The following is a 12,287-nucleotide window of genomic DNA, read 5'->3' as shown; positions in this document are numbered from 1 at the left end:
TTTTATTGTAACTTCTACTATCCACAATTTGTCTGTTTGATTTTGATGGTTATCTTCTGTTATTAGTTCTGTCAAAGATCAAAGAATACCCCAACCAACTGGTTGGGTGTGTATTCTTTGGTTCTGTTGTGCTTTGCTTGTATTATTTGCCTACCTATTATTATAGTAGGGGAGGAAAGTATGCAGTTACTCAAGCGTTATGGGTTATGGGGACCTATTGGGTTGTGAAGAATAGATCCTAAAACCAAAAAAGTTTTCAATATAGTTGGGACTTTCCATTTTTGAATTAAATTTTCCATTTCCAACAATCGTTTTTTCCGATTAAAGCGCCATCAATCCTTAATTCTAAAAAATACCTCGACTAAAACTTGCTTATTTTTTTAAAATACCTATACATACCCAACTTCTTATGGTATGTGGGTATATCGTCGGTTTTACAAGCGAAACACACTAAGTCGATTTTTTCACTTTTGAGTTATATGCAGCATTATTTATTAAATTTTTTTTACTCTTTAGACTGGTTAAACTCACTAAGTCATACAATAACAAAAACTGTTATTTTTATGTTTCTCACTAAGTCACGAAAAATATATATGATTCAGGAAAAACACATTAAGTGACTTAATGTATTTCACTTGACTACGAATGAACCTACCGCGACTGACTTACGCAGAGCGACTTGTCCAATCTTGTAAAAGATTAATTATTTGTTTGGGTATATTGCATACGTTTTGTCAGTTTTATTTCGGTGTTTCGCGTGATTATATAGTTCGTTAACGGTTTTGACAATTTGTGTGTATTTATTAATTATTCCTGTAAGAAAAATGAGACGTGCTGATAAAATACTGAACATATAAAATAAAATAAAATAAAAAGGGTAAGTAATATACTAACAGTATAATGTTTAAAATGTTTTTTGAATTATCTACAGTCTAGCTAGAGTCTAGATTTTATCAATATCTAATTCTTTTGTTATCGTTTTGTAAAATCAAATATTTAACTTTTCCATTGCAAAATTGGGTTAGTTATGAATGGATTTTTACAAGTCATTTACAATTTATAAAATAAATCGTATGTCATAACTTAGTAGAACTTGTATACTTTTATTTTGTTATTAATTATATCAACAAATTATTTTATTTTTGAAGTTATACTTCTTTACCGGCGATAGAGGGTGATTTTTTTATATGTTAAAACCTATCAGCCCGGCGCATGCGTATTATAACTTTGTTCTGATTGGATGTTCAAATGACATGTCAAAAATTATCCGATATGGCAGTTGTGGTAAAGGTAAAGGTAAACAAATGTATAATATATTAGTTTTATTGTTGTGAGGACAGAAACAAAAAAGTTTATAATATTGTAGTGACTTTTAAATAGTTTTTAAAAGCAACAGGTACGTAATAATTGTTAATGTATCATGGGTATAAACCTACCTATTTGATCTGCCAAAATACATAGTATGTAATACTTTTATTTATATAATTTGATTACCATCAAAATTTCTATCAATATTCACCTAATATATTTTTTTTACTCTATGTTTTGTTGTATTTTTTCAATTCTAAATCATTTCAATTCAAAATTAAAATAATTTGATCAATTTTCAAAATATGAAAATATCACAAGTTTAATCCGTTTAGTTAGTCGATCTTCGTAAATAATGACACATAGTGTCCGTGGCTAAGCGGAGAAGGCGAATGAATTCCAATACCAACCGCTCTTATCAGCGCTGGCTCGAGTCCCAATAGAAACTTTCTTTTTTGTTTTTTTTAATACATTTTATGATTGTAAGTATATTTATTATATAATTGTGTTTTCAGAAAATACGTATTTAGTTAAAAAAAATTTCGACAATTAATGTTCAGACATCATTTGTGGCTTGTTTAAGGTTGATCTGAACCCCCCCAAAAAAAAATTTGAAGTTCAAAAATTTTGAAAAAATTTGAGAAGGTGTATGTGATTACTAGAAGTATTTTGACAAATTTTGAGCGAACTTCATGTTTTCGTTTTCGAAAAAACTCAAAAATACTCTTTTTTTACAAGTATAAAGCGGGAAAACCAAACATACAATTTTGTTAATTTTCTTACAGCATAAAGATATCCTAAGAAATACTTATGAATTTTTTGAAAATTTTTGATCTTACAGTTTTGCCATAATAGGAAAAAATAATATGTTTTGGCTTATAATAAAGCTACCGGCAAGAAATCGGACAAAATTTTAATAACAACATATATAAAACTGTAAGAGTGGAAAATATTTGCAATAAAATGTTGAATATTTTTTTCTAAACATATGAAAAATCTCGTTAAACAAGAATTATATCTTGAATTGCCGCTGTGAATTTGTGCCGCCATGAAGTGACTCCATCTACAACATCGGTAATATTTATGTTCGATAGATAGCAGTACCTTCTGCTAGAATCGCGTCAAACAGAACTTTATCCTAGCAGCGTTGCCATATCAATTACTTTGTACAACAAAACGTGTTATTGTATTATAGTTAGTAGGTAATATAATACAGATATATATATACTACTATAACGTCTATTTATAACGCATCAACGTGACCTTCTGAAATTAATTTAACTACTTTTCTTGAAATATTGTCAGTCCCCTTGGCCGTATTAGATTTTGATATATTTAGGGCCGGTACTTTTTGTCTCGATTAAACCCGAGTTGGCTTTTTAATGTTTTTAAGTAACATAAAGTTGTCTTTTTTATTTGTATTTTTTCATGTATCTCTGAAGCTTTGTATTTGACTATATTTTGAATTGGAGCATACTTAAATAGTCTACTTTTGTCAAATAGTTTTTCTAATAACTACCATCCATGGTGTTTCTCTTTTGTCGCACTTATGTTTATTAAAGATTTTAATTGAAATCATTATTTTATCTTTAAAATTTTCATTGTTCATTACTTTTTGCATTTGTGGTGAGCTAAATTTAAAGGAAACCAATTGGACGATATTTAAATAGATATGGAGTAAGAGTACCTAAATAAATAACCACTTTTGAAATTAATTCAGGATAGGTTAAAAAATATTTTCACCTTCATATTAAAAATAAAAAAAGGATCAATATAAAAGAAATAATAACAATCAATTTTAAAAATCTTACATCTATATTGATTTCTTCTATGTACAAAAACAACAGAAATAAATAAATATTAGCGAAGACAAAAGAAAAAATGTGTTGACACTTAATAATATGTTAAATAAACGTATTGATTAGTCTGATGCAAGTAGAACTAGAACTGTTATATGGAGCTAATCTGGATCGGTATAAATTAGATGAGAAAGAAAAAAATCTAATAAACAGTTTCTTTGAGAGAAGAAAGAGAAAGAGTATAGAATATTAGAAAATGAAAACGGCGCGGCAGAATAATCATCGATAAAGAAGTAAAAAAGGAAACGTGATAACGATATCTGGAACAATTGTTTTATCTGATAAGACACGAAGAAAAGCCAGAAATTGCTATCAAAACTGTTTCTTTTAGCTGTAACCTTTCTGATGTTTTTGTGTCCAGCATGCCTACTACGATACGGTCTCGGATCAATTCCTCCTTCAGTTGCCCATAATTACAATGTTCTGCTAAGGTATGTAGGCTAGTAATAAATAAGTCAATGGTTTCACCTGGTTTTTGTACTGTAGAATTGAATTTGAAACGTTCACATATAATATTACGTCTAGGGATAAAATATTTGTCAAAAACATTTAGAACTTCCTCGTAAGTATCTGGAATTTTTTGAAATTGTATCAAAATATCTTCGGAGTCTTCTCCCATAAGGTACACTAGGATATCTATTTTTTGTTTTTCTGTCTTTTGGAGCTGCCCTGATACCGACATGTAGCGTTCCAGCCTCTTCCTCCATGCAGGCCAAATTGCTGGGGCCAAAAAATTGAATTTATCCGGAGGGTTAACATTCAATGGTGCTGGACTTACTATACCTTGAGTATTTGCATCAGGAGTAGTATTAGTAGACATTTTCAGTGTTACTTTATGTCGGGTATGATTTCAACCACAATTGACCACAATGCAGAATATTTTCTTGCCCCTTAACGTTGCTTTGCTACTCTTGGCATGTGCTAGTGGTTAATGGGTAATATAGTTTTATACTTAAAATATACGTGCTGCACTCAACACCGCTGCCACCATGTTTAGTTGGGTTCTTTAATAATGACTATTAAGTACTCTTGATTAAGATATCTTTATTTAGTTTGATCATCTTACATCGCTTGTCCGGGTACCGGTTCCCCGGATCAGACCTAACCTAACTTAATCCTAATCCTTGTTCACCTATATGACATCTATATAGGCAACCAAAGATACACTAACAGAACAAAAACAAAAAATATAGTAAAGCAATGTGGATTGTTTGTGTGCTTGGAAAAAGGTTATCGGTATTCAGCCCGAGAATATACACCTCTAGAGACAGCCAAATCCATAAAAACATGTAGCTTGTTAAGTGAATGTCCCTAAAGAAAACAATAACTTCTTCTTTAGCCTGTTTGCATCCACTCCTGGACAAAGGCCTCCCATGAGTTTTCCACTCTTCTCTGTTTTGTGCTCTTTGGTACCAGTTTCTCCCCACTTTTGCTTTGAAGTCATCTAACCATCGTTTTTGTGGTCTTCCTCTGCTACTACTATGCTCGCGTGGTCTCCAATGTACAATGTTCTCGTCCACCTTTCGTTGTTTTGCCGTGCCACGTGTCCTATCCAGTTCCATTTCATTTGCGCAATTCTTCCAGTTACATATTCCACCTTCGTCCTGTTTCGTACGTCCCATTTCAAATATGTTCTCTCAGAGATACTCCTAACATAGCTCGTTCGATGGCCCTCTGTGTTCTTAATCTATTGGCTGATAACCCTGTAAGTGTCACGGTATCCACTCCATCAGTCATAACTGGTAGAATACAACTGTTGAATACCCTTTTTTCTAGGTTTATTGGTATCTTTTTGTTTTTCAACACATCACTGAGTCTTGTAACTGCTGCCCAAGTAATTCGGATTCTTCTAGTTATCTCTGCCGTTTGATTCTGTTTGCCTAGCTTGATCGTGTGACTCTTCGACACTTTCGATCTGACTTCCATCTAAGTCGATTCTGATATTTTGATTTGTCATCACTTTTGTTTTATTTAAATTTATTTTTAAACCGCTTTTCTTCTCAGATTCCTGTTTAAGCATCTTTAGTATGTAGATTAGTTCTTCTGTATTGTTGCTTATGAGCACTATGTCATCGGCAAATCTTAGATGACTTAAAAATTTAAGTGACAATTTAACTTTTTCTTCTAAGACATAAGGCATCTTCTAATTCAATAGTAAATAATTCTATATTCTATATCTGGAATCAATCCTTGCGTTATTCATTCCGTCTAATACGGCCCAGAGTTCTATGGAATCGAATGCCCTATTGTAATCAACAAATGCTGAATGAAGAGGGTTATTGTATTCGTTACACTTTTCGAGAAATGTCCTTATTGTCTGTAGGAGTAGGTGTTCTACGGTACTATAACCTTTGCGATATCCCGCTTGTTCAACAGGCTGGTAACTATCGAATTTATCTGATAGTCTGTTGGTCATTATTGTGGTAAGCAGTTTGTACGGATGTGGTAACAGACTTATTGGTCTGTAATTTTCGAGTTTGTGTTTGCCTCCTTTATTTTGTAGTAGAAGTAGCTGCGCATTTTGCCAAGTGGTTGGAATAGCAATATCAAAGAGGCACTTCTTCATTAGGATTTTAACTGCTTCCAAGGTAGTTTGACCTCCATCTCTAATCATCTCTTTTGTTATTCCGTCGTCTCTATATTTTCCATTTTTCATTTGATTTAAGGCATTTATAACTTCCTCGTTAGTAATAAACCATACCATAATAATAACTTTAGTAATAAACTATACCATTTATACTACAGCCAACGATCAAATGTGTAATTTGGAGAAGTGTCAGAACAAATGGAGAAAAGGAGAGGGGCCAGGCAAGGTTACATACTGTCGCCGTTATTGTTTAGTTCTTATTCTGAAGAAATCACACAAGAAGCTTTGGTAAACGAGACAGTCGGCATAAAAGTAAATGGAAATTTAATCCGACGATACAGTCATAATATCAGACAACTTGGAAGACTTAGAAAGAATAATGAACAAAATATTAAGATATATGTAATGGAGAATACGGACTCTCCCTTAACCTCAAAAAACCAAAATTTATGAAAAATAGCAAGAACAACAATATAAATGAAATATTAACGGTAGGCGGCCAGCAGTCTGAGAGAGTAAAAAAATATACTTACTTGGGAACGATAATCACAGAAAATAACGATTAGACTGCAGAAATAAGAGAGAGAATTGAAAAAGCACGTGCCAACTTCGTGAAAATGAAAAAGATTTTATGCAGCAAAGATCTGATATTGGCCCTCAAAATAAGGCTAATTAAATGTTATGTACACAGTGTGCTTTACTATGGAACTGAATCATGGACATTAAATCGAAATGCAATAAATCGACGGTTCTCTTAGCAAGACAGAGACGAACTAGTTTTGGTGTTAGTGAAATAGTTTTCAGTATCTTTTCTGTTAAGTCATTTTTAATATCTTTATTATAACCTTTTTTGTCTTATTCTGAGGTATCTCATGAAACTGATTACGCAAAAAGATCTCATGGGAATATTTTTCTCAAGAAACGCGAGGTTTTCGCCTTGCTTAAACATATTTTGCGGAATTTAAAATCAAAATCCTGTTATTACATCTACAGATGCATATAAAATATGATACATCCATGGCCGTCGTCCACATGTTTACAAAAAACATATTGTTTCCATAATCTATAAGCGCTAAAACAAATTTAGCAATTTCCCTATTCTACTTTGCAAAATTCATATAGTATCACAACACTTGATTATACATTTGAGGCATTCGCACTGTCCGTCAACGTGTTAAAAGGTTTATGTGTATAAACAAAATTTGTGCAATGTAATACACTTTTAGATGATTTGTCGACAGTGAATGGAAGAGGTCGTAAAATTTTATTACCATCTTTCAGTGTCAGTGTGAGATAAGATGAATTCCTTACTAACTGGAATATTTAGTTACGGAGAAACATAATATGTAATTAGTCTATGTTGTGAGGCCGCTCCCGTCTAAAAAAATTCTGATTTGGTTTCTTTGCGGATTTCTATTCAAAAATGTCCCCTTTAAATAAATCAGAAGAGTGCCAGCGAAATTTTTGGGCAAAAATTGTTAAAAAAAATGTTTCTAAACAAATTCACAAGATTACCATTTTTTGTCCAGGAAAATATTTTTTCTTGTTTTTTTGGTCATTCTAAGCAAGAAAAATATCTTGTCATTTTTTTCAAAAGTTGATAATTTTCGAGTTAGAGGTGAACTAAAATATGAAAAATGCGAAGATAGACATTTTCGAGGCGTAAAAACTCATATTTAAATTATTATATTTAAGGTTGGCAAGTCCTTAAAGTGAAGTTTAAACATTCATTTTTGAAATTCTGAGTAGTAATCGGGTCTAACTTCAATTTAGACCGTTGTTTTTTAATTGTTAATTATGCGCGTCGATCCGATTTTAATGCCAATGCAGCAGGGTCTATTTCAACAATCTCCTATTTTGCACTGTAACTCTTTAGGTTTTTTGGCTTCTTCTAAACAAAAAAGATATCTTCTCATTTTTCTGAGAAGTTAACAGTTTTCGAGTTACAAGGGATTTAAAATCTGAAGATTGCGAGAATACACGTCGCTTGCTGAGAACATTATAGTGACGTAACTTCAAAAACGTAGTTTGTAGCGCCTTAACTGTATCATGTATGGATATTGCACGTAGAATATAATATGTTTTAATGTAATACCGCCACATGTTGCGAGTGCTAGGGGTATTTTACAGAAACGTTTGCACAATATTCCGAAGTATGGGAGAGTTGTAGAAGGAAGTAATAGGACAAACAATTTATGTTTTTATTTAACTATAAACAAATTAAGGAGAAGAGCATGCAAAATATTTTTATTAATACCCTTAATATTGGAGATCGATTTATTCGAACAAGTTGGGCTAAGTCAAAAGAGTATAACATCGTTCAGAAAGATAATAGAGGAAATCATCAAAACGCACAACTATAAACGAGAAACTTAAGGAAACCGTAAGAAAACACATAAATAGCTTTGAGCGCGTAGAGTCTCACTATTTAAGAGCTCAAACTCGTAGAGAATTCCTTGATGGATCATTAACCTTAGCTTAGATGTATAGATACTACAAAGAGTAACGAGAAGAAAAGCAGTTGCCATCTGTCAAAAGATGTACATATGAAACATTTTTTAACACAGAATGTATCTAATATTTCTTTTTTTAAACCGACGAAAGATCATTGCGCAACTTATGAGGTGTATAAACAATGCAATCAAGAAGAAAAATAAAAAGGCCAAGAACAATACACACGTCACATTCGTAGTAAAGAAAGAAGCCGAGAAGAAAAAGCAAAAAATATTACAAATCCTACATAAAAAATAATAAACTCATAGTAGCTTGCTTCGATTTGCAAGCAGTATTACCTACACATTGCGGAGATATTTCTACATTTTTTTATAAGTCCTGTCTCAATTGCTTTAATTTTACGATTTTCGAAGTAGCATCACAAACAGTTCCTGCTGTTTTTGGCACGAGGCCATTGCTATGCGAGGAGCAAATGAAATTGCAACATGCCTCTCTAGCTATCTATCTACTTTACCTGCAGGAAAAGATATTATTTTTTATTCCGACAACTGCGTTGGCAAGAATAAGAATAAGGCGGTTTTGGTGGTACTTATGTACTTATATGCAGTTACGCATGCTGAAATAAATAACATTACTCACAAATTTTTTACTGTTTGTCATACCCAAAATGAGGGTGATTCGATGCATGCAGTAATCGAGAAAGCAAAAACACAGTTTAACTCAATTCATGTCAGTGGCCACCTCTAATAAGTGCTGCAAAAAGAAAAACGGTAGGCCCTATAAAGGGAATGAAATGGACGCTGAAGACTTTTTGACTCCAAGTACCTTTCAAAAATTTTTTGGCAAAAATTCACCAAAAATTCGGATAACGAGAAAGTAATATGGAATAATATAGAAATTCTTAAAGTAGAAAAGTGTTTTCCTACAAAATTTTTTTACAAAGTTAACTTTGACTATACAACCTATAAAACTATTGACCTTTCTACTCGTCATTTTTCTGATAATAATAATATTTTAGAGCAATATAACTCAAAACCAGCCTACGAAAAGCCTCCTACTGTAGGAGAGAAAACAAAAGAGCATTTACTGGAATTATGCAAAAAAAAATCTTATTGCAAATGTACATCAATCATTTTATTTCAATTTGTTGAGTTAATTTCACTTTGTTGTGATTTATAATATACAATAATTATAATTATTAGATAAATTTATCTAGTAAACTACCATTTATAACTTTGTCTGGTTTTTCATTGTTAATCTGTATAATCGTAGCAGTTATGGTTGATGAGTTATTTAAAAATATAATGCAATACCGCCATATCTTACAAATATTTATAATGGTTAAATATTGCTTGTTTTTCAAAAAAGATATCCATTCGTGTGCTATTGAATTACTAATATTCTAATATTCAATTACTTGTCTTAAAATATCTATTTTGTAGAAGAAGAAAACCGCAGTTGTATCGGTATTGAATGGGATGTGCGATATATTAAGATAAATGAGCTTTTAAGCTTCGAAAATGCGTATTTTCGCATTTTTCAGATTTTAAATCGCCCCTAACTCGAAAACTATCAACTTTTGAGAAAAATGACAAGATACCTTTCTTTCCAATTTCTGGCCAAAAATTTCGCCCTCAGATTTCCTTCCGTAAAGAAACCGAAACATAATTTTCTTTCAGACGGGAGCGGCCTCACAACATGGACTAAATGTTTCTTGCTATTAACATTGTTATTAGGCGTTGATAAAATTACTGTTTAAACAATTTGGCATCATAGCCAATTGAGCCGATGGGTGTAACGATAAAAAAGTGTTCAGGTTTCTACATATTACTGAGTCATCATGTAGAAATCTACAATTAAGTTGAAAATGTTACCACAATGGCATGCTACAGTAGAGCCATCTCTAGGATCAGAAACAAATTAATTGAGGGTTCATATCAACCTTAATGTGTTTGTGTGTGTTTTATTCTTTTATTATTTTAATTTGTGGCACTATTCTAATAAAAATGTTTGAGAAGTAGTAAGTATAAATTAGTTTAATTATTTAAATAAAATATAAATAAAAAGTATATTAATTTCGTTTAAATCATATAATATAAGTATAACTTCTTACGTGCGTACAAAGTATACACACATTCTTTTTTTTTTAGGATATATATATTCTCGATGAGAGTTCTTGTTGTTTTTCGCGATTCAAGATAAACAAAACAGTGTAGCGTGTGTAAAAAATTTATAGGGAGGCTAAGCCTCCTCTGACGAGCCGCCAATGCTGAGTTTACGTAAAGAATCCAAATCTGCAATAAAAATTGGAGGCTCCTATTTAAGATTTTAAAGTAACCCCCCACCGCATTTCCGGGGGGTCGTGTTTGGTGCCATTCGATAGATTTTTCAAAAATATTGAATACGTGTATTTTGCAGATTTTCGAGCAGCTGTTCATTTCGCGAAATATCGCGGGGTTTGTATTTAAAATTTACCCCAACCCCTCTCCGTGTAGGGGGTCATGTTTGGTATAATTCGATAGATTTTTAAAAAATATTGAAAACGTATTTTTTAATTTTTCGATCTGACGTTCATTTAGCGAAATATTCGCTTTTTTGTGAAATATTGACTCGCCCATTTCCTTAAATCAAATCGTCAGATTTTTTAAATATACACCATTTTTCTCATTTCGAGTTTTTCTGAGGATAGATTTTTTTCGGACTCCCCTTAAAATGCGCTCATTTTTTTCGAATTCTGAAAAAACTAACAAACATTTTTTGAAAAATTTAAACGCAGAATGAAAGATTACATTATTAACGAGGGCCGAATGTCCCTGAAAATGTCTATAATGTTTATTCTAATAAGTTACAAGAGTAAAAAAGAAGAGAAAATTTAGTGTAATTTTTAATTTTAACTATCTCATTGAAAATAAACTTTTTGTTTAGTCTAAGGCAAGGGATTTTCGGCCCTCGGTAATAATGTAATCTTTCATTCTGCGTTTAAATTTTTCAAAAATATTTTAGTTTTTTCAGGATTCGAAAATAAAATGCATGCATTTTTATATTGTCAAATATTTAAATCAGAATAAAGATAAAATTTATTTTAGAGGTGATTATTAGTGTTTTTAGTAAATATATTTATTATAATTTTTATGTCTGTGGATTTGTCTTCCTCCTAGTATTATTGAAAATGTTTATTTTCAATTAATGTATCTGTCACCGTGATTGTAATTATGTCCGAGAAATGATCGACTGAATACAAAAACGGTGGTAGCTGATCGGTATAGACCATTCGCCTAGGGATCGAGAGGTCCCCTGTTCAAATCCGGACAAGGTCATATCTTTTTTAAGTTATTCTTCTTTAGGCGCGATTGAGAGTAAAATTTTTCATAAATCTGCGCGCATGCGTACACAGACAGTATGTAGTTCGTTTCTAATCTTTCAAGATAGTATCTGTATCAGCACAAATAAGTCATTAAAAGAATATATTAGTGTTTTTAGTAAATGTATTATTTATTATAATTTTTGTGTCTTTGAATTTCTCTTCTTCTGTAGTAAGATAATAAAGTATGTAGGTATAACATTTTTATCACGATACCACTCAATATATTTGTCACCGTGTTCTGTAATTATATCCGAAACTTACGTGTCAATTTAAGGAGACTCGGTGGTCAGGTTCGAATCCTGGACAATTCATTTTTTTTTATTTTTGGTTTTAATAAAAATTTTTTGAAAGTGGTAGATAAGAAAGTTAGTTTAATATTTAAATAGAATACAAATAACCTGTTAAGTATATTTACTTCGTTAAAATTATATAATAGAATATAGAAGAATAACTTCTTACGTGCGTACAAAGTACACACACATTATTTTTTTTAATTTTTGGTATTGTTTTTGTTCTTTCTAAAATTAGTTTAATATTTAAATACAATACAGAAAAACTGTTTAAAGTAGATAGGTAGGTATATTGATTTCGTTGAAATCATAATATGAACTTAGATTATATTATAATAGAAGTATAACTTCTTACGTGCATACAAATATAAGTACACACACATTCTTTTTTTATTCCTAATTAAACTAAATTAATTCAAAATAAA

This window comes from Diabrotica virgifera, chromosome 9 (genome assembly GCF_917563875.1).
Source record: "Diabrotica virgifera virgifera chromosome 9, PGI_DIABVI_V3a".
NCBI classification, from domain to species: domain Eukaryota; kingdom Metazoa; phylum Arthropoda; class Insecta; order Coleoptera; family Chrysomelidae; genus Diabrotica; species Diabrotica virgifera.
This window is presented reverse-complemented; position numbering follows the sequence as displayed.